We start from the raw sequence: 21,273 nt of genomic DNA, 5'->3' as shown, positions 1-21,273 counted from the left end.
CTTGTATCAGTTTGGAATGGAAAGCTGGTCCCTGGTCTGAAAACACAGTGTTTGGAATCCCAAAGTGACTAATCCAATGGTTTACTAGAGCCCTAGCAGTGATTCCGGCTGTTTCCCCTGTAGTAGGTATAACTTCAACCCCTATCTACTGTTACAATTATTACAATGTTTTCTGTCTGTCTCTGTGGAGAGCTGTTGCATCACACGTACCACTGTTTCAAAGTCGGGTGATTTGAAATCTTGCATAAACAATGTCATGTTGTGTGTGGGCGTGGATGACGCGGCTGCTTCCTTTGCTGCTCTGTCTGCTAAATTGTTACCTCTGGCTAACGGATCATGCCATAATCATGTACTACCCCAAATGCATATCTGCTGTCAGTATAAATGTTCACTCTTTGGTCAGCAAAAAGTTGACAGGCGCGCGTTAGCGTGACTAACTCAGCTTGCTGAGCTGACTTAGCATGTAGCGGTTTGGCTTCAATGACTATGTCTGGTAGCATCACTACAGCATAACCCGTTTGGTAGGTATGATCATCTGGTCTGACACAGTTGCCATCAACAAAAACATCTATACTGCCCGATTGGGGTATGTCCTTTAGATCATCTCTGGGTGAAGTATTCTCTAACACCATTTCCTCACAGTCATGTAGAGGGGGTACAGTCACCATTTCTCCTCCCGTCTCCCCCAAATTTAGCAGCATGTGTAGCAACCTAAGCACTGGAGCCGTTTCTGGACAAGTCTTAATCTGCAAGTTGGCAGTGCTGGGTAAGATCACTTCATATCCACTCAGTCTCTGTGCTGTCATGTGCTGTGTCGTCATATTGTGCACTAGCGCTGCTATTGAATGTGTGGTGTATAACACAGTCGGTGATCCCTGTGTCAGTTTACTTGCATCCTTTACAGCCATTGCACAAGCAGCCATCGCTTGAAGGCAATGAGGCCCAAAACCACACAAGGCAACTTCTTAGAAAGGTAAGCCATTGGTCTATTTTTCCCACCGTGTTCCTGTGTGAGTACGGCTGCAAATGCGTCCGCTGACACTACACTGTAAAGCTGAAACTCCTTCTCATAGTCCGGTAGTGCTAAGGCTGGGGCATTAGTCAGTGATCTGATCAGTCTACCAAAAGCTTCCTTCCTCTCCGGGGTCCACTCTATCTGTTGTGGGGCCTCTTGTTTTGTTGTATCCCTGAGGATCGAATCATAGTGGGAACAGTCAGGTATCCACTGCCTGCAATACACTATTGACCCAAGGAAGGACATCATTGCAGCCTTGGTTGTTGGTAGTGTGAGGGACGTTAGGGCTTTTACCCTGGCTGGGGAGACAGACCTTTCTCCTCCTGAAATCAGGCAACCCAGGTATTCCACCTGTTCCTGTACCCATTGTATCTTCTTTCTTGAGGCCAAATGGCCCTTTCCGGCTAGGTAATCTAGCAAGTGTCTTGAGTCTACCTCACAGTCTTCATGGCTGACCATTAGGTCATCTGCGTATTGGAGTAAGGTGGATCCCCTCTTTGGCTCCCAACTGTCTAAAGATGCTTTCAATACCATTGAGAAAGCAGCAGGACTATCCCCATAACCTTGAGGAAGACAAGACCAGGTCAACTGACCACCGTCCCAATGAAAAGCAAACATGTTCTGGGCATTTACTTCAACCGGAATGCTAAAGAAAGCATTGGACAGATCTATTACAGTGTAGAATCGCGAGCTACTGGGAATAGCCCCAAAAATTGCCGTAATATCTGCTACCAATGGAGGTAGGGGAATAATTGTCTTGTTTACCTTTCTGAGATCCTGGACTAGCCTCAATGAACCATCTGCTTAATTAATAGGTGTGTTCCAGGGACTTATTGTCGGTCTGAGAACACCCATGTCAGATAAATTTGTATGGCTGGTCTTATACCCTCTATCTTTTCTTCAGACAGGGGATACTGTTTTTGAAAACAAGGGACCGCGTCTTGTTTTAAGTTTGGCTTGTAAGGGGTGCAATTTACAAAGCCTACTGCAGTTTTGTCCTCCGCCCAAATCGGGTGGGAGGTCAGGTCATTTGGTAGAAGCATGTAAAGTCCTATATGGTCCCTTCTCTTTGGATTAGTCAGTTCACACATCTTAGACTTAGCTGTCAGTCTTCCTTGATTGTCAAATGTTATGCTGATCATGAGTTCAGACATTAATTCTCTACCCATCAACGCAACTGGGCACATGGGCAGGACTTTGCAATGAGTATGTCATCTGGGGTTAGGACACAAGAATTTAAGATCCTTAATCAATCCCACTGGTAAGGGTGCCTGTACCTTTGTGTCCCCTACTGTAATCAGTGGAAGTGTTATGTTTGATTTCTGGTCTTTTTTTTGTTTTCTGTTCAACCACTACAAGTTTGTCTTCTGCTGCTATCTGTTCTACTGTTTCATCTGCCTTCCCTTGATCAGTCAAACTTTTCTCCTTTCTGCTAGATTCATCTAATGCTTTCTGGCGCTCGGCTTCCCTTTCTTTATCTTCTGTTTGTTCCCTCTCCTTCTCTCTCTCTCCACCTTTGATACTCTTCCTCATCCTCCTTTCTCTGTCCGTCTTTCTCTACTGCTGTCCCAATAACCACTGCAGTTGTCAGGGAACCCAGATCCGGATAAATAGTCAACGGATCATTTGTTTTAGGCTTCTCGTGGTCTGTCTCCTTCTCCGCTGAGTATAATACGTAGGGCGGGGGTGCAGTCGGAGTAGGTGGGGGTGGCAGGTCAGGTATGAGGACACTATTGTCATAGGCTGGAGGTACCGTCTTTTTCACATATATGTGGGAAGTCGGGGGAAATTTATTTCTACATTCCTTCAGTGCTTTCTCCTATTTTTAAAACATTTTATCATATAATTTTCCCAGACACCGGAGGGGTAATTATGTTTTGGATGTACCCCACAAATTTTCTTTACCTCCTCCCACTGTTGCTCTGAGCCAGGACCCGCCGGGGCCAAACAACTTATTTCAAGTTGGCTTGCTCTTTTCCCCACCAATTCCCAAAATGGGTCTACATAATATTCCCCACAGGTGCCCGCTATATACATGTAAGGACATGGTTTCGTCTGCTCACCTTCAGACTCATCCTTGCCCAACTTATTTCCCATGTCTACTTATCAATCAGAAAACAATTCGATAGACAATGAATACAATAGATCAGATCATCAATATACACATAAACAGTGAAATCAACAAGTATCACAATTCATTTGCATTATTCAATAACACGGGGTAATTATATAGATCCTATATACAATATATGAGTAAAAATCATGAGGATACAGACAATATGGACACCAGTAACATTACTCTTGCAACGTTTAACGAATAATTATCCACAATACAACGTTGCTTTTATATACAATTAGCACAGGCACACCACAGACATTTCCCTAAAAACGGAACTTAGCTCTGTTTTAAATTTCCCTGCCTCTTTTATTTATTTTCCTTTATTGAGCGAGAATGGAACCCCTCAAATATTTCCTGTACAGTCTGTACAGTTTAAACTGTCACAGATCTGATAAACCTGCAGAGAACGAGTTTGACCCTACCCGCAGTTAAAAATAAAAACCTCTGTTTTCGGCGCGAGAACAGAACCCCGCCTTTATGTAACTCTAAACTCATACAACAAAAACAAAAACCTCTATTTACGGAGCGAGACGGAACCCCTCCTTTACAATACACTAAACTACTACTTTCAGTTTCACTACACGTGAGACGTCACCGTATCCAGAGAAGGCAATATCATAATATATCAAAGGTATATTGAAACGATATTACTCACCCGGATTATCGGGACCCCACTTCTGGTACCAGCTGTAAGGTATTCCCCCTTTCCTGGAATCCTTATATTCTTATTTCTATATTTTCTTTGTGCTGCGCAGCGTCTGGGTGTGGCACGGGCTCGATCGCGATCGGGCAATCAACATAACCAACACTCAAGTAGGATACAGGAAGATTGCAAAGTTTATTACGTACATTACAGTTTATAAAGGTAAAAACCACAAACCCAAATTATCCAATAGTAAGACAAAACCCAAATTATCCAATAGTAAGACAAACCCAAATTATCCAATAGTAAGACAAACCCAAATTATCCAATAGTAAGACAAACCCAAATTATCCAATAGTAAGACAAACCCAAATTATCCAATAGTAAGACAAACCCAAATTATCCAATAGTAAGACAAACCCAAATTATCCAATAGTAAGACAAAACCCAAATTATCCAATAGTAAGACAAACCCAAATTATCCAATAGTAAGACAAACCCAAATTATCCAATAGTAAGACAAACCCAAATTATCCAATAGTAAGACAAACCCAAATTATCCAATAGTAAGACAAACCCAAATTATCCAATAGTAAGACAAAACCCAAATTATCCAATAGTAAGACAAACCCAAATTATCCAATAGCAAAGCGTACCTTTTACCTTTACCCAGATACCAGACAAAGTTCACCTGTCACTAAACTGTTAAACCTCAGTCAGTACATTCTGCCTTTTTTGGCTGTGTCCCCAGATCTCTTATCTGAGCATCTATCTATGTTTTCTACGATATTTTGCAGACACCTGCAGTCTAGCGTTCTTCCTGTTACACTCTGTGGTTGTACTTGTTACATACAGACACATATTAAAATTTTCCATATATATGCGTGACAATAATGCTGACATTTCTTATAACATTTACTTAAGACATAATAATTTCATCTACTTAAAGCATCACTCTAACTCTTATCACAATGCAAGCATAATGAATACAAAAATGGTACACCTGAATCAATAGCCCTAGCTCATATTTCCCCACAGTAAGCAGTTATTATGAATCAATCTCATTCATAACAGCTCTGCTTCTCCTCCTAGTGAGCTGTGATTGGCCCACAGCTGTCACATGATACACAAGGCCAATCACAGCACCCTGTACCATGTGACCAGCTCCAGCCAATCACAGATTACTATCTTGAGCTGTCAAAAATCTAACTCACTGATGACAGTTGATGAATGAGTTCGGTTCTGACAGCAAGCTTTGCATTGCAGGAGAAATGACCATTATTACTCCTGCAAAGAAAAGTGTGGAAACAAAAATCCCTGATCACCCCCCTCCCCCCACAGTAGTACAATGGTTACTATGGTAACATCCTACTATTCTGATACAAGTATTAAAAAATAAAATTAAATACCATATTGAGAATTTTGTTTTAAATTTTTTTAAGGTTTTTTTTTTTAACTACTTGCCAACCACTTACCCGCATTTTGTGGGCAAGCAGCAGCTCTTGGCAAAGTGGCATAATCTCCATCGATTCCTGTTTTGGGGTGTCAATGCGCCTGCGCCCCCCACTGCCCCCCCCCCGGTCCAGGGAGAGAAGAGAGAACATGGCACCGAGTAAAAGCACCACTACATTATACACACACATGTTAGATTAGCACATTTAACCCTTTGATCGCCCCATCACCCAGCCAGTGCCATTAGTACAGTGTCAGTATATAGAATGTTTCACTGATCTCTGTATTCCTGCCACTAGTGACATCACATAGTGTCAGGGTCAGTAAGCCCCTCCCAGCCAGGGTCAGCTGGCGTTAGATTGGCCGCACACTGTGGCACTCACGCTATAGGTCGCTGATCACCGCCATTACTAGTATAGTGTTTGTACGGATCAATATATTGATCATGAACAGAACTATACTAGTGCCGGCTTTGTATAGTGTCCCCAATACTCAGTGTTAGCCGGATCGGCCCGGTCACTGCCAGCACTAGTGTTCAGCCCCTCCACTGTTCTTCACAGAAGATTTGTACCAATTGTGGGCCAAGGCAATTTATACACCACAATACATGGCGACACCCAAATTCTGCTCTTGTCACACAATTCACATGGAACTCTATCACCGTTTATGAAATTAAAACTTATTGGGCCGAACCCTCAACATGGACATTACAGAAAAGAATGAATTGCAGTCATATTGGTCCGCAGACCCGATTCATCGTATGTCCGTGTTCTCTGCTGGTACATATATGTCCAACATGGACCAGCAATGTACTGGAACGTCGCTGGACTTGGAGTGGTTATACCGGGAGGATGCTTGCAGCTACAGGCATCATTCTAGTGCTGGTTTATTAGCTGGTGGTCGGCTTTCATGTAAAAGTAATCCTAGTGGCCAATTAGCTGCAGAATTGTTTTTATGATCATTTTAAATGATTTCCTATAGCAGCAAATCTGATGAGATGAATGAAGTGGGTGTAAAGTGGAAGCAGTGGATCTGCAGGGAGCAGCATCTTGAGCACAAAGCACTTTATGTTGTGGATGGATTTGCACACGGTTCAGTTTCCTTCATTTATTGATAAACCCCATAAGACCAATGAAGTGGGTGTAAAGTGGAAGCAGTGGATGTGCAGAGAATAGGATTTGGAGCCCCGAGCTCTTTATCTCTGAATGTCTCCACATATTTGTAGTGTATTTGTGATGATTTCTGTGCACACACAATAGGACAGCGCTGTGACACATAATGCTCTTCTAGATGACAGGGAATCCTTCCCTTTGTTACAGCAGCAGTCCGCTAGAAGGTTTTTGTAGGTTTGGAGTTGTTACACATAGCGCGGGTTTTATCCATTTATAGTGATGACATCATTGCCCAAATCTGGGGGTCACCAGCCATTTCCACCCTTTACTCCCAGCTGGGGGGCTTTGTATCCATATACCAGATGTTCTACAGGACTAAATCTACAATCAATGTTACTGCAAAATCAAAGGGGCCAAAACCCCTCCCCCGAGGAGTCATATATTTCTGTCCCCCTTGGTGGGAGTGGAGGTGACCCCTCTATAAGGATCTACAGTCCACACACACCCAGCACAAGGCCGGTGTAGCGGCAAGATGAGTCCCCCATGAAGATGTATGTCCCTGACACATCTGCACATGTCACAGTGTCAGTCACGATCAATCGATTACTAAACTGCTTCATCCGACCTTCTTGAATTAACCACTTTGTTGAAATTTCTTACTTTTGTTAACTAGTTAATTCATAATTATAATAATCATAATAATTAATAATAATTACTTTCTTAGATGTGGCAGTTCTGTGCTATGGATGGTGATCGGCGATCATCTGCTGCTGCCAAAAACTGTGACATGCGCAGATGCATCAGAGACACACATCTTCATGGGGGAACTCATCTTGCCGCTACTCCGGGGTCACACTACCAGATGCTTCTCGGGGCTGCAGTTCCTCTGAGCTCCACAAGGTGGTGATCTCATCTCTACCCAGACAGGAAGTCTCTATGGAAGACAGACAGGAAGTAATGTCAGGTACAGACAGGAAGTGATGTCAGGTAAAGACAGGAAGTGAGGTTAGGTACAGACAGGAAGTTCTATGAATGAGGACGCAGAGAGTCGACATTCCTGGATCTGGCGGCAGAGGAGGTAATACGTAGATGAACCCCTTCAGGGGGGGAGTTGATGATAATATATTTGCCCCCAAAGCTGGCCTACATGGTTCAGTTTTATCGTTCAGCCAGCAGGATGATCATAAAAACTAAAGTGATTCCCCCATCCACACATTGGAGGTGGATGGGGGAATCCTCCCCGCTGCACTCTTGTATTCTGACAATGGGGGGACTCCTCCGCTCTCAGAATACACAGATCAGCACTGAAGCTATTGGCTGCAGCCGCTGGGGGAGTGGCTTTTATCCGGCAGTGGCCACACATGGATGGAAATGTGAGCGATCCCTGCTGAACCAGCTGAATTTCCATGGATCTATGGTCACCTTCAGTGACTTCCTCCCCTCCCCCTCATCTCCTTCATGATGGAAGTCATGCTGAGATCATCTCCCATTGGCTGAGCAATATTCTCATTTGTCTCTCAGCTCCTTCTTGCTATTCCTCGTCCTGCCTGTTGTTTCCTTGGATTGATTTTCTGTGTAGTGACCCCGGCTTGGTCTCTTGGATGCGCTCGTCTGTTGCTTGCCCTGACCTTTCTCCTGATTCCTGGATCTCCTCCTCATCTCTCCTCCATATCCTCTTACACAGCTTTTCTCCACACCTGCAGTGACCCTGGGGGGAGGAAACTTGGCACCAGCACGCCACCAAATCCATCCCCACCATTAGGGGCTTTGGAGACAATTGTCTGCTATTTACACTCCGTTCCTCCGCACGTCACCTGATCACATGACAGCTTACTTCCACAGATTCCGGACAGATTTCTGGATGGTAAAGGTCAAAGGTCACTCTTCAGTTTAGGAGAGGTAGGACGCACCCAGGAACAAGGATTTGGTTTGCATGGGAGCCCCATATAGAGGAACCCTCAAATCTCCCCATCCAAATGTCCCTCCATCCAGAGTCTATATGTCCTATGACATCACACTGACCTCACAGCCCCTCCTCCCAATGTCCCTCCATCCAGACTCAGAGAATCCTATGACATCACACTGACCTCACAGCTCCTCCTCCCAATGTCCCTCCATCCACAGTCAGAGAATCCTATGACATCACACTGACCTCACAGCTCCTCCTCCCAATGTTCCTCCATCCAGAGTCAGAGAATCCTATGACATCACACTGACCTCACAGCTCCTCCTCCCAATGTTCCTCCATTCAGAGTCAGAGAATCCTATGACATCACACTGACCACACAGCTCCTCCTCCCAATGTCCCTCCATCTGGCTTTTGTTCTATTGGTCCTGCGTTGTATGTGATGACATCAGAATGCTGCAACAAGCCTATACCCTGCGTAGTGTGGGGGTCCTGTGGGGGGAATTATACCTCAGCCTGAAGTGGGGCTTTAATAAAATGGAGACCTGAATGGAGAGGTGAGGAGGATTCTGGGAATATCATTTGATTTTACTATTTGTGTTCAGATGTAGAGTTTTCCTCCTGTGAAGTCTGGAGATCATATGACATCACATTGCCTCCACCTCCCTCCCTGATAGAAGAGAGAAAAAAGAAGAAGATTCTAGAAGTCACCAGAGAGATCACTGAGCTGCTGACAGGAGAGGTGAGCGGTGCCGGGAATTCTGGGACATTCTCCAGTAACAGACAAGGGATGTGTCTGGATGGTGACTGTATCATTGTGTGTGTCAGGTTCCTATAAGGTGTCAGGGTGTCACTGTCTATTTCTCCATGGAGGAGTGGGAGTATTTAGAAGGACACAAGGATCTCTACAAGGACGTCATGATGGACAATCAGCCGCCCCTCACATCACCGGGTAAGAGGAGACTTTATTGTAAAGGAGAGAGCAGTACGGAGGATCCACCTAGATCCCCCATCATCTGATAAACACATAGAAACAATGGATTCAGTCAGTGTGTGTGTTTCCTACAGATGGATCCACTCATGGGAACCCACCAGAGAGATGTCCCCGTCCTCTGTATTCCCGGGATTCCACACAGGAAGGTCACACCATCCCTCACCATCATCAGGTAGATGATGACAATTATTGGTAGTTGTGATTTATACACAGCATGTTTGTTACAATGAATGTTTTATTATATCTTTCAGAGTGGAATCCTCGGGGATGATAATATTGATGTTAAAGAAGAGTATAAAGAGGAGGATGAGGAGTATGGAGTGATGGAGGAGTTTTCAGAAGGACACAAGGATATGATGGAGCCACCTAATACCAGGAACCCACCAGAGAGATGTCCCCGTCCTCTGTATTCCCGGGATTCCACACAGGAAGGTCACACCATCCCTCACTATTACAAGGTTGGTGGGATGGAGAATCTAGAACATGGACTTGTAGAGACTATGGGCTCCAATCACAAAGCGGTATCTTCCCGTATCCCAGTATGTAGTAAGATGCTGCATTCTCTTTTTTAGTAGTGAATCCTGCGGGGAATTTACCACTGGTGTCCATAGCAACACTTGTAAATAGCTTGTTGTTAAGGAGAGGGCAGCCGTCAGTGTCCCCAACAACCAGTAAACAAGGAGCGGACGGCCGCCAAGTTCCCCGCTGACAGCTGTGACAGGTCTGGTATGGATGTTGAGGGGAACCCCGATGCCAAATAAATAAAATTAAAGGCGTGGGTTCCCCTCCAAAATCAATAGCAGACCCTTAGTGAGTGCCCACCTTCCTCCTGAACCATACCAGGCCACATACCCTCAACATTGGGTGGGTGTTTCAGGACAGGGGCACTCTGCGCCCCCAAAAGCACCTTGTTCCCATGGCGATGGGGACAAGGGTCCCTTCTTCACAACCCTGGGCAGTGGTTGTGGGGTCTTTGGGTGGGGGGCTTATTGGAATCTGGAAGCCACCTTTAACATGGAGGCCCCCAGATCCCAGCCCCCCACAATGTGAATGAGTTTAGAGTACATAGTACCCCTATTCATTCACCAAAAAACATATCGTGTAAACAAACACTGGAAGTAATTATTGACAAAACAAAAATAAAGAAAAATATCCCCCTGATGTAGATCCATCGATGATCCAATCATGATACTTGATAAGGGCACATGGCCTGGTATGTTTCAGGAGGGGGGGTCACTTGCTTGTCCCCCCTTTCCTGAGCTGCATGCTCAGATAGGGGTCTGGTATGTATTTCTTTCATTTTGTCAAGGGGTCCCCCTCAAAATCCATATTAGATCCCCAAAGGGGGGGACCCCATACCATTTTCTTAATATTTCATTGCCAGTAATTCTTTTTTTCAGATTTATCGGTTGGTTAGGACGCAGCGGCCGCTCGCTCCCTAACAACCATGTTGTTTACTGGTTGTTAAGGATGCCAGCGGCCGCCCACTCTTTACCAAGCAGTACACATTTCCTGAATGCCGCATGTCTCCACCACTAATTAATGACCGCATGCATTTCATTCTTTATTTCCTTCTGTGAATGTAACGCCTGTTCATGCGGTATTTACTGAGCGTGTTCAGTGTTTGTGGTCAATACCGCAACACGGGATAGGAAATGGACAGTTTCAGGATGGCATGCGGTATTTAGGGGAAATGTACCCACATATCACATGTGATCTGCTTCTGTGAAGGGAGACAATGTGTGGATGTTGTGTGTGATGTCACAATCATAAATCTTACATTTTACAGATGATATTTTCTCCCATTTCCTTGATTTAGAGTGGAGATCCAATCGATATAGAATTTGAGGTGAAAGCAGAAGAAGAAGAGGCGTATGTGAGGGATGATCAGCAGTCTATGGAGGAGGATGGAATAACGGGGACATTTATAGAGGAGGACACTCCTACAGAGATCAGCACAGGTGGGTCATGAACACTAAATCCATTCCTCCACCCATACTGCTCACTGATTGGTCCAGAGTAGGGCGGGGACTGGGTGATATCAGCCTGTAATCCCCTGGTCACTTTCCTGAGCTGTGTTCCCCGTCCTGTATTCCTGGATTTCTCTCGGATAATCTTCCTTCTCTGTGCTGCAGACACAATTTATGTATCTAGACTGGATTTATGGAGGTTCTGGGGTTCAGCTGGAAGCTAAATATTAATTCATTGCCTCTGCTCAACGTAGACACCTGTCAGAGCCTAGACTTGAACCCAGAACCTCTACTGTGTCTGGCAGTAACTCTTCTCACTGAGTTACCTGATATAATAGACGGCACTTTGCTCAATCCATTGCTTTGTTTTCTGCTGAGCCTTGAACTCTTTGCTCCTCCCATGAACTTCCTGATTTAAGCCATGTCTTTGCACTTCCTGTTTGGCAGATTATTGTGTCTTCTCCATCCAATATCTTGCCCTTGTCTCTCCTGCTACCTTCTGTACCTTCACTACTGACCTGGAACTACTTGTTACTGACCCTTGGCTTGTTTATTGACTACTACTACTGTGACCTGGTACTAACACGCAGCAAAACCCATACCCACCATCTGGAGCTCCGGTGATACTGGTTAGTGCTTAGACCCCGCACCTCAGATGAGCCCATGTCATCTGTCATGGTGACCTGCCTGTATATCTATCCTGTTGGTTGGTCTTCTGCTATAACTACTGGTCTCTGAGCCTGACCCAAACATGGAGGCCGCTATAGCCTACCAAGAAAAATGTTCCGAACTGGAAAGTGTAGTAAAGGGGCAACAGGAGAAAATCCATGACTGCAAAGATGATTGCTGGGCATATGTTCCCGTGATGTTGCTAACACAGGCATGCCTCTGTCATGATGAGTGATAGAGGGGGTGGGGACCCTCGTCCTATAATCCCCTCATCACTGTCCCTCCTATAAAAGACAGTTCTGGTTGTTTCCTCACTCTCTGACTAAGGTCCATGAATAAAGAAATGACCTGGTAGGAGATCAGAGGAGCCATTTCCTAGTTCCCTTGAGGGTGGAATTGTAAGCTCCTCAGAGACCAAGCTGACTGATGTGGGTGGAGTCCTGGATTGGGGGAACCAATCAGCTCCTGTCTAGTAATCCTCTTTGTCTTTGTATTTTAGTCCATGGCCGGGAGATGAGGAAAACCTCTGAGGATTGTCTCACTTTGGCTCCAGACTGGAAAGTAGAAGATGAGGACATCACACAGTATAGTCCAGGAGAAAACCCGGCTCCCTCCAATGTCCATCCGGCACCACCCTGTGTAGATGGACCATCGGATTCCTCGTATCCTGAGGAACCTCATACTGTGCGGGACCGGGCCGGCCTTCCAACAGGGAAAAGCTTCTCCTGTACTGAGTGTGGGAAGGGTTTCTGTTCTAAATCCAAACTTAATGTGCATAAAAGATCTCACACGGGGGAGAAGCTGTATTCCTGTCCTGAGTGCGGGAAAAGTTTTTCACAGAAGTCCAGTCTTTACACACATCAGAGATCTCACACGGGAGATAAGCCGTATTCCTGTCCTGAGTGTGGGAAATGTTTTTCAAGGAAGACCCATCTTTACACACATCAGAGATCTCACACGGGAGAGAAGCTGCATTCCTGTCCTGAGTGTGGGAAAAGTTTTTCACAGAATTCCAATCTTTACACACATCAGAGATCTCACACGGGAGATAAGCCGTATTCCTGTCCTGAGTGTGGGAAAAGTTTTTCACAGAAGTCCAGTCTTTGCACACATCAGAGATCTCACACGGGGGAGAAGCCACATTCCTGTCCTGAGTGTGGCAAATGTTTTTCAGAGAAGTCCAGTCTTTACACACATCAAAGATCTCACACGGGGGAGAAGCCATATTCCTGTCCTGAGTGTGGAAAGTGTTTTTCAGATAAGTCCAATCTTTACAGACATCAGAGATCTCACACAGGGGAGAGGCCATATTTCTGTCCTGAGTGTGGAAAATCTTTTTCACATAAGTCCAATCTTTACAGACATCAGAGATCTCACGCAGGAGAGAAGCCGTATTCTTGTCCTGAGTGTGGGAAATGTTTTTCAGTGAAGTCCCATCTTTACACACATCAGAGATCTCACACAGGGGAGAAGCCTTATTCTTGTCCTGAGTGCGGGAAATGTTTTTCAAAGTCTTCCAATCTTTACACACATCAGCGATCTCACACAGGGGAGAAGCTGTACTGCTGTCCTTAGTGTGGGAAATGTTTTTCACAGAAGTCCAGTCTTCATAAACATCAAAGATCTCACACGGGAGAGAAGCCACTTTCCTGTCCTGAGTGAGGGAAATGTTCCTCACTGATGTCCTGTCTTCCTGTACATCAGGGATCCCACACAACCCTGGAGGTGTATTAGTGCCCTGAGTGCAGGAAATGTCTTCTAGATGAATGTTGCTGGACATCCCAGCTCTCATGTGGGGAAGAAGCACACCCTGATATACACCTCAGATATACTCCATGGCTGATCTTCATCATGGAAGAAACAGTCCATAAGGAGGTCAGAGGTCCCCAAAGACATGGATGAAGTGTGGGACCGGGTTGGCCATTGATAGCAGGAGAAGAATAAAAATGGAGTCCTGACCTGTGATTGGCTGAGTACATTTTGTGGTGGGAGATTTCACAAACACTTGGAGGTCTGTTTTAAAAAATAAATATTTCTACCTCCTGTATAACGGACACTTCCACCCCCTTCCTGCCCAGGCTGACTGGTAACTATCAGCTCTCACACTTTGAATGACAATTACACAGTCATGCAACATTGTACCCAAATTATATTTTTGTAATTTTTTCACACGAATATTTATTTTGGTGGTAATTAAACACCACTTTTTACCATTTTTCTTGTTTCTTGTTTTTACAAATAAATCGTCTTTCCTTATAAATGTAGACAAAGGTGTATTCTGCGCCATTTCTTGGGTACAATAACCCCAATCAGTGTCTATGATTCAGTGTGTAGGAGAGTTATAGAGTCTACAAACTATGGGATAGATGTCTGAAAATCCATCATGTCTGATGACGGCAGATCTCATTTCTGAGGACCAAAAACACCAGAACGGTACAAATTGTCAGAACTTTATCTGTGAGGAAATAATCCGTATACAATTCATGGAAACAGGCGGGATCTGGAATGAAGGAGATTCCCTACTAATTCTCACAAAGTAACCGACATCCCAGTTCTGTATTTGTGATAATTGGAAGACAAAATAAAAAGCAATAATGTGCAAAAATATATATTTATTAATAATATAAATCAGTACAAAATGGGGATGAAATATAATAGGTGATGATAAATAATAAACAATACAAGATAACAGTACAATGATCTAATCCACAATAATGGGGAGAAATACAAGCCAGCAATTACTTCCAAATATTAATGAATTACATCCAACTGTCTGGAAATGTCGTGTAAGAAATCAGTAACTCAGCAACATGTGACAACAGATATACAAATCCCCCCCGTGATCTCTCTACACCAGATATTCAACGCTCAACGTGTACCTTGCCATGACTTGATCTGGAATCCCATACACAGGCCAATCCAATCCGCTTACAATCTGAGATGAAGATGTAATGTTACATGAAGTAGTCTGCCTTGTCATATATATACTGTATACATCCGGATAAACCATTTTGAGTCTAGACCTACTAGCCAGGCACAAACCTTACTCTCCACCAGTTGCCCCACCCAACCTTGCCCAGGTCCACCTCCAACCCCACCCCCAGCCCATCCCCCAACCCTGTCCCTAGCCCTGCCCCCAACCACACCCCCTTAAAGCTTATGAAATTACATTTTTCTTTAGAATAAAGAGTCCAAAATATAAAAAACTGCAATTACAACTTTATTATGTCAATTTAAACATCACAGCAATAGCTTAATAGCAATCGGGTGCAATCAAAATATCAAGTTTTACAGCTTTAAACCTGCAGTGAACATTTTGTATTTGTTTTGTTTATCTCCGGCATCTTTAGTAACTGCAGTAAAGTCTCTTTTAAAAGATGTAAGTTTAGTTTACAGAAGTATAGCATAAGAAAAAGTGCTTATTTTGATGCCAAAAAACATGGAATAATAATTACTGTAAACATGTTGTATTTTTTATCTCCAGCAGAGACCTTAGAGAAGTGCGGCATTAAGAAAAAAGAAAAAAGTGCCTCTATTGATGGCCAAAAAACATAAATAACAATAGTAAACATTTTGCATTTTTTATCTTCAGCATCTTATTAAAAGAGAGCTTAGAGAAGTAGTGCATTAAGAAAAAACAAAGAAGTGCTTATTTAGATGCCAAAAAACATGGCATAACAATAGTAACCATTGTAACATAGAGCAGCCATGGTTTGTGTTGTACAGCAGGACCAAGACTTGTGTAATACCCTTTTTCTGATGCAAAATACCACTTCAGTGGCTGTGTGTGGATTGTATTCTATTCAATTAAGAAAATAAAACACCAAAAAATAATTATTTGGATGCCAAAAAGCAGTAGGAAGCCAGTTTCACATCAAGATTTGCTATGGTTTTCATTGTACAGCAGGACCAAGACTTGTGTAACGTCCCCTTTCTGATACAAAATACCACTCCAATGGCTGTGTGTGGATTGTAATCTTTTAGTGGTGGTCCATTAACAGCAATCATCAGAAGATCATCCAAAGTCTCCCGTGTCAGTGATGAACGATAGACCGTCTTTATTCTGATTTGGTAGCTATAGCCACGTTCACATGAGGCGGTTGTTGGGGGAAGTACGGCACAGAAACTGATCAGAGGGAGTATGTTGCTGAATCTTTCTGCTGATTCAGTCTTTTCAGAGTCTCATTAAAAGAGTCCATTTTGAATGGAGAGTTTGAGGTCAGCCCACTCTGCTTCTAACAGCTCAATTTTGTCTTCAAACTGATTATCAAAAACATGTTTTGCAATTCTGTGCAGCTCAGTCCATCCAAAGTTGGGGATGTGAGCTTTGTCTGGCCAAGACACGCTGTTCAATATATGGACAGATTGTACAATATCTGAGGAGAACGAGGAAAGCCTCAAAATGAAATCTCTTTCTGCTTTGGCCAATACAGATTGGTGTATAGACTGAAATTCTGTCACCAGCTTGAAGGTTGGTCAGCTGCAGCCCGTGTCGTTTTCCATCTTCTGTAAACTTACTAAGAAATTCAAGTTCATTTTTTCCTTTCCCATCAGAAAGATCCTGAAGAGTTTTAGCTGCTTGTTCTAGTTTGTTTTTTACCTGACAGATCATAAGTTCCTTGTTCTGAAGACCCTCTGACAAAGGGTTCAGCTTGCTAGAAAAATCGAATAGGAAATGCAAAAGTTTCACAAACTTCATCTGTTTCAGGTCTTTCAGGATGCCTTTAACTTTAGCAGATTCACATGATCCCTCAGATGATATCTGCTCAGAATGGCTCCCTACTGTCTTCCAGTGTTGCAGAAAAGCACGCAAGGCCTCGACTTTGCTGCATAACCAGCGCACTGTGTGTACATCTTCCATTTTCAAGATTTCCTCAAAGTGTCTGCGAGATCTTTACTGGTTGGCAACCCTTCTTGATCCACGTTACAAGGGTCAAGGTGCAGAGCTCATCCAGTCTTCCCAGAGGGAGCAGAGGATGAAACATCCTGAGGATGCCTTGAAATTGTGTAACACCTTTCCAGATACTGGGAGGTCACCATTTCCTGGACAACGTGTTTCTGAGGCTTCATTCTGTTAAAGGAAGAGCGGTGGAGAAGGCGGCCAGCTGACCGATTAAACAGTTCTTTAGTCCTCAGCACCCAGGGCTGTTAGGTTTAAGCACCCATCGGCAGGGTCTGCATCATATGGTGCAGGATTATCTAGGGGCAAGAACAGACTTGGAGACCTTTCCAACTGAGCATCCACTGGGTTACTGGGTCTTGAGGATGGATCACTGGCCAGAACTTGCTCAATATGCCATCAAGCTACTGGCCTGTCCTGCACCCAGCATGCTTTCCGAACGGACATTCAGTGCTGCTGGAGGTTTTGTGATGGATAAAAGAGTGCGTCTGTCCACAGACTCCACTGACCAACTGACATTTATCAACATGAATCAATCCTGGATAATTTTTCTATAATTTTTAACAGTTCTCAACTGCAGGGCCCATGACTGCACCCAGCAATAGTAACTGTGAGGGGACACAGTGTTCAGGCACCATCAACACTGAAGGCCACATTGTTCTACACCTGTATGAGAGGTGCATTACATATAATTAGAATTTTTAGAGCCGGGTCCAATCCTGCACTTGTCAAGAATAACTCTGAAGGGTTACAGTGTGAGTCCTGCTGCAGCAGGTTCTATACATTGTACAGATGTGCAACTTTGCAGGTAGTCTAAGGGACCCCCAGGCATGATATTTAAATGAATATTTTTTTTTTTTTACTTTAAGCCAGTGCTTCTCAAATAGTGGGGCGCGCCGAGGCTCCATCAAGGGGGGTGCGTACAGGGGTGGGCAGAGGGCTGCTGTCTCTTACCTGGCTCCCACGATGATCCATCCAGGAAGCGCTGCTCCTTCCGTCACTCCGGCCACTCCCTCACTCCTGCCGCTCGGCTCTGCCTCCTCACCGGTGATTGGCCGCCAGAACTGTAGCTCAGGAAAGGTACACAGGCGGCCAATCACGGGCGAGGAGGCGGAGCTGAGCGGACCCGCGAAAATCGAGTGAGGGAAAAGCCGGTAAGTGTGCAGTGCAGAGGTGCTGCTGCAACCACATATGCTGGCTGCAGCAGCACCATACTGCAACAGGGGTCAGCAAGTGTCATTGGTGTCAGTGGGAGGAATAGTGCCGCATCATTGGTGTCACTGATACTAATGATGGGGCATTATTCCTCCCACTGACACCAACGATGGGGCACTATTCCTCCCACTGACACCAACGATGGGGCACTATTCCTCCCACTGACACCAATGATGGGGCACTATTCCTCCCACTGACACCAACGATGGGGCACTATTCCTCCCACTGACACCAATGATGGGGCACTATTCCTCCCACTGATACTAATGATGGGGCATTATTCCTCCCACTGACACCAATGATGGGGCACTATTCCTCCCACTGACACCAATGATGGGGCACTATTCCACTGACACCAATGATGGGGCACTATTCCTCCCACTGACACCAATGATGGGGCACTATTCCTCCCACTGACACCAATGATGGGGCACTATTCCTCCCACTGATACCAATGATGGGGCACTATTCCTCCCACTGACACCAATGATGGGGCACTATTCCTCCCACTGACACCAATGATGGGGCATTATTCCTCCCACTGACACCAATGATGGGGCACTATTCCTCCCACTGATACTAATGATGGGGCACTATTCCTCCCACTGACACCAATGATGGGGCACTATTCCTCCCACTGACACTAATGATGGGGCACTATTCCTCCCACTGACACCAATGATGGGGCACTATTCCTACTTATAACAATTTTATAGACAAATGATACTATTTACAGTCGCGCGGGGGGGCGCAAAATGTTTTCTTCTTCCTAGGGGGGGCATGACAGAAAATAATTGAGAAGCACTGCTTTAAGCAATGAAAAATAACTGCCCCTTTAAAAACTGTACTATTAGAATTTATTTTCCACTGATTCATGTCCATCAGGGCAGTACCCGAGTCCCCATACCACTTTTATTGCTGACACCTAGCATATAATCCTTCTAAATGGGCACTTTTGAATTTTCAAGTTTGAGTCCCATAGGTTCGATGTTGGCGGCAAACGTTTGGTCTGTTCGAATGTTCTACCATGAACTGAACCGGGGGGTGTTCAGCCCATCACTAGTGATAAACTAGAAGTGCAGAGAGAGAGCACACAGAGCAGATCACACAAAACCCAACATATGGGGGTATATTGGGGAATGTGAGGGCACAGTATGGATAACAAGACACAGCACAACAAAATAGTCCACCAGGTAGCAATGTAATACCACATAGATAGTCCATGTAGGATGGCCAAGCAAAATGGAGAACCAGTACACCAGGCCACCAGACGGTATGGCAAGGGGAATGTACCCAGCCCACAGGGTGAATACAGCGTAGCAGTGGTTAAGTCCAGCACACTAGGCAGGGATCTAGGCGGACCAGGGTAGGATGTAGCAAGGGTCAAATCCAGCTGATACAGCAGGGATCCGGGCAGACAAGTGGTTGAGTCCAGCACAGGGCAGGGATCCGGGCAGACATGTGGTTGAGTCCAGCACAGGGCAGGGATCTGGGCAGACATGTGGTTGAGTCCAGCACAGGGCAGGGATCTGGGCAGACAAGTGGTTGAGTCCAGCACAGGGCAGGGATCTGGGCAGACATGTGGTTGAGTCCAGCACAGGGCAGGGATCTGGGCAGGCAAGTTGTTGAGTCCAGCACAGGGCAGGGATCTGGGCAGACAAGTGGTTTAGTCCAGCACAGGGCAGGGATCTGGGCAGACAAGTGGTTTAGTCCAGCACAGGGCTGGGATCTGGGCAGACATGTGGTTGAGTCCAGCACAGGACAGGGATCTGGACAGACAAGGGGCTAAGTCAGCACAGTATAGGGAACTGGACAGAAAAGTGGGGTGATTCAAGCACAGGGCAGAGACCAGGGCAGCATGGTATGGCACATCAAGGGTATAGACTGGCAAACTGCAGCAATCGGATCCAGCAGCCACTTAGTCCAGAGTCCAGGCACTATGAGGGATGAGCAGCAATAGACACAACATAGGTTCAGGGACTCACCAGTCAACAGAAGTCCAGGCAGCTTGGCAGGGAACAGGAGGTCTGGTGGGCAGAGGTTCTTCATATGCACATCATGGGTCCTCAGAAGGCTGTGTGTCCTGCCCCAGCATCTGGGCCACACAGACAGACGCTGCCAGAAGATCAGAGAGTAGAGTAGAGTCCCAGTGTCCAGGAAGCTATCTGTCTCAGCAATTCTGTGCACCAGGTAACCTCTTTCTAGGAAGACATGCAGCCCTCAGTCCGGTGTGTCCATCACAGAAGTAAACTCAGAAACGTCTGACCCTTTCTGCCAGCATAGGGTTATTATATTGTCCTTTGAGTTCAGCCAAGCCTTAAGCATCCAAACCTGCTGCTGGCCCATCTGGCTTTATCCAGCTACAGGACACAATGCTATCTGTGCTTCAACAAACAACACACAAAAAAATATATATTTCTTCCCTCCGCTACAACCCCTGCCCCTTCCAAACATGTACCAGCAAGAGGCCTCAACATGCCTCTGCAAGGTACATGTCCCAGTTCAGCAGCAAAACTACAACAGTATCCATGGGATGGCTTTTCATCTGAGGGCAACATGGTTATTAATGCTCTTTCCAGCAGGACATCACTTTGGGGTATGGAAGCGGTTGGCTTAGGGACACACTTGAAGTGCTGGGAGGATAATTTGATCCACTAACATTATCTCTACAGAGAGACTCTGCTTTGGCTGCGGACAAACCAGTCACTGCCAGGCCAGCTACCCTGTTAGAAAAAGACTCTGAGGTCCACCTCTCCCAAGCTGGTGCACTATGTGGATATGTACCAAGCTTCTGAAGAAATGCCACTCCAACCCCAGCCCTCTGGTCACCCTTGGACCACCCATGCTACGGATGTGGACAACCCAGGCATCTCCAGGCTAGATGCCCAAGGAACTTCACCCTCCCCAGACTCAAAACACCTGTCCTGATCCCAGTGTAATTCTGGTCACCATCTTAAAGTGAATTGATGCTTCCAACAACAACTGGTGCCCTTCTAGGAGTTTATGGAGTCCAGCCACTTACCCCAAGATAAGGCAGCAGCAGTTACAGGAGCTCTGCATAGATGTACAAAAAGTCGTTGGTTTCTGTGATACAGGTGCTTTCCTGACCATCATTGATCCCTGTGAGGTGAATTCTACAGGGAATTACTTCTGTTGGGGTAATGGCAGGACTTTCTTTTGACATTCTCCAAGGGAATGACCTGTGAGAATTTAATTGTCTGTTTCTAAGGAGTGTGACCTAGAGCTCTAGGAGTAGAACACAAGTCTGGGACAGGCGT

General features: G+C 45.2%; 1 pseudogene; it reads left to right on the top strand.

The window, feature by feature from the left end:
* The window catches only part of LOC149461901 (uncharacterized), a 38,086-nt pseudogene extending 23,946 nt beyond the window's left edge, over positions 1 to 14,140 (top strand).
* The last annotated feature ends 7,133 nt before the right edge of the window (positions 14,141 to 21,273 follow it).

Source organism: Staurois parvus, unplaced genomic scaffold (genome assembly GCF_062004578.1).
Source record: "Staurois parvus isolate SC_StPar_1 unplaced genomic scaffold, SC_StPar_1.0 ptg000191l, whole genome shotgun sequence".
Classification (NCBI taxonomy): Eukaryota; Metazoa; Chordata; class Amphibia; order Anura; family Ranidae; genus Staurois; species Staurois parvus.
Note: the sequence above shows the minus strand (reverse complement) of the source record. Positions and strands in the feature narration are given on the sequence as shown.